The sequence below is a fragment of the Schistocerca americana genome, chromosome 3 (genome assembly GCF_021461395.2).
Source record: "Schistocerca americana isolate TAMUIC-IGC-003095 chromosome 3, iqSchAmer2.1, whole genome shotgun sequence".
NCBI lineage: Eukaryota > Metazoa > Arthropoda > Insecta > Orthoptera > Acrididae > Schistocerca > Schistocerca americana.
In genome coordinates, this window is record NC_060121.1 from 253,632,895 (window position 1) to 253,635,958 (window position 3,064).

Sequence of the window (3,064 nt, forward strand, 5' to 3'; positions counted from 1 at the left end):
TCTCCTATTCTATTCTATTTGTTTGAATGTATAGCACAGGATGTTTTCTTGAAGTTACTCTGACTTTTGAGTTCTGTGAAAGTTAACATAAAGTACATCCAATACTCATAAAAACATACATGATTGTGGAGCAGATAGATCCCACCTTCAAGAAAAATTAAAGCAATTAAAACTCTGGGCAGAATCAGGATTCAAGTGGCTCTGAGCACTATGGGACTTAACATCTGAGATCATCAGTCCCCTAGAACTTAGAACTACTTAAACCTAACTAACCTAAGGACATCACACACATCCATGCCCGAGGCAGAATTCGAACCTGCGACCGTAGCAGTCCCGCGGTGCCGGACTGAGCGCCTAGAACCGCTAGACCACCGCGGCCGGCGGCAGAATCAGGATTTGAACCTAGAATCCTGCCTTTCAATGGCTACAGGCATTGCTCTCACGACTGCTCTATATTTTAAACTGTTTGAAAAACATTGAAGTTGAACATTGTACAAATTTGTGATTGATGTGACTTTCTTGAGAACATTTTCTCTGTGATTGTTAATAATTTGTTTGAACTGATTTTAGATGTAGATTACATAAATTAAACAGCAAAACTGCAGAAATATTGTGGCAGAATAATATTATTTGTTATCCTAAAATCAGAATTTCAAGAGTAGTTTATGAAAATGAACATATGATATTTATGTTAATGAAATAAATGAGTTGTTCAGATTTTTTGTAGAGGAAAGTAATTTGTCCAAATACTTAACAAAATTAGGACATGAAATAAGTTATTTTCTTCGCTATATAATAAAAAATTTAATTTTATACCAAATAATACTTAGAAATGCAGTCTTGTATATTTGGTCAAAAAAAAAAAAAAAGACTCCAACAGAGACTGGGCTCTTATATTCAATCTAAAAAAGACTGCATTTCTAAGTCTATTTCCTTTGTAGTTTTTTTACAAGTGTTTTTTTTTAAATGTCTTATTCCATTAGTTGTTCATGTTACGAGTTTGAATGTCAATTCTTCAAGATCATTTTAAGTTCTTAACCTGTGTCGAAAGTCACAAGCAGATAATTGTGCACTGACGTTCCATATCAGACTCATAATCACATTTATGACTCTAATGTTGCAATGACAAAAAAACTTGTTAATTCATGTGTGTTAGTGCCCTTGAATTTGCGAGGAAAAATGGCAAATTACCTACATGCCAGGCAAAGGCACTGTGCTTAACACCAAGGAGAAAGTCCTACTTCACAGGGAAATTTGGCAGACGTTTATCATATTTTTGGAGGTTCTTATGATTACAGAGTTCCTTTTTTTCTCACCCAGTTCCAAACGGTAATCTTCTTCTTGTGTATATACTTGTGCGTGTCACATTCGCTTCGGTTTTAAACACTTCAAATAAAGCTGAGTGGAGTAGTTTAATTTTGTAGTTCTTAGCAAAAGGTGGGTAGCTTTTCGTAATGACGTCTAGGTAAAGGAGTTCTGTTACTTATGAGAAAATCTTCGCTTGGACATCTCTCCAAAGTCGCGAGCAGTTGCGTGTAAGGATATTTGATTGCCATGGATTGCTTAGGAGCGCGTTGGTTTCGTTGTGTGGACACTTGCTGAGGCTTACCTTATTGTGTCCTCTCCTATGCAGCTCGGTTATACACTCCTGGAAATTGAAATAAGAACACCGTGAATTCATTGTCCCAGGAAGGGGAAACTTTATTGACACATTCCTGGGGTCAGATACATCACGTGATCACACTGACAGAACCACAGGCACATAGACACAGGCAACAGAGCATGCACAATGTCGGCACTAGTACAGTGTATATCCACCTTTCGCAGCAATGGAGGCTGCTATTCTCCCATGGAGACGATCGTAGAGATGCTGGATGTAGTCCTGTGGAACGGCTTGCCATGCCATTTCCACCTGGCGCCTCAGTTGGACCAGCGTTCGTGCTGGACGTGCAGACCGCGTGAGACGACGCTTCATCCAGTCCCAAACATGCTCAATGGGGGACAGATCCAGAGATCTTGCTGGCCAGGGTAGTTGACTTACACCTTCTAGAGCACGTTGGGTGGCACGGGATACATGCGGACGTGCATTGTCCTGTTGGAACAGCAAGTTCCCTTGCCGGTCTAGGAATGGTAGAACGATGGGTTCGATGACGGTTTGGATGTACCGTGCACTATTCAGTGTCCCCTCGACGATCATCAGTGGTGTACGGCCAGTGTAGGAGATCGCTCCCCACACCATGATGCCGGGTGTTGGCCCTGTGTGCCTCGGTCGTATGCAGTCCTGATTGTGGCGCTCACCTGCACGGCGCCAAACACGCATACGACCATCATTGGCACCAAGGCAGAAGCGACTCTCATCGCTGAAGACGACACGTCTCCATTCGTCCCTCCATTCACGCCTGTCGCGACACCACTGGAGGCGGGCTGCGCGATGTTGGGGCGTGAGCGGAAGACGGCCTAACGGTGTGCGGGACCGTAGCCCAGCTTCATGGAGACGGTTGCGAATGGTCCTCGCCGATACCCCAGGAGCAACAGTGTCCCTAATTTGCTGGGAAGTGGCGGTGCGGTCCCCTACGGCACTGCGTAGGATCCTACGGTCTTGGCGTGCATCCGTGCGTCGCTGCGGTCCGGTCCCAGGTCGACGGGCACGTGCACCTTCCGCCGACCACTGGCGACAACATCGATGTACTGTGGAGACCTCACGCCCCACGTGTTGAGCAATTCGGCGGTACGTCCACCCGGCCTCCCGCATGCCCACTATACGCCCTCGCTCAAAGTCCGTCAACTGCACATACGGTTCACGTCCACGCTGTCGCGGCATGCTACCAGTGTTAAAGACTGCGATGGAGCTCCGTATGCCACGGCAAACTGGCTGACACTGACGGCGGCGGTGCACAAATGCTGCGCAGCTAGCGCCATTCGACGGCCAACACCGCGGTTCCTGGTGTGTCCGCTGTGCCGTGCGTGTGATCATTGCTTGTACAGCCCTCTCGCAGTGTCCGGAGCAAGTATGGTGGGTCTGAGACACCGGTGTCAATGTGTTCTTTTTTCCATTTCCAGGAGT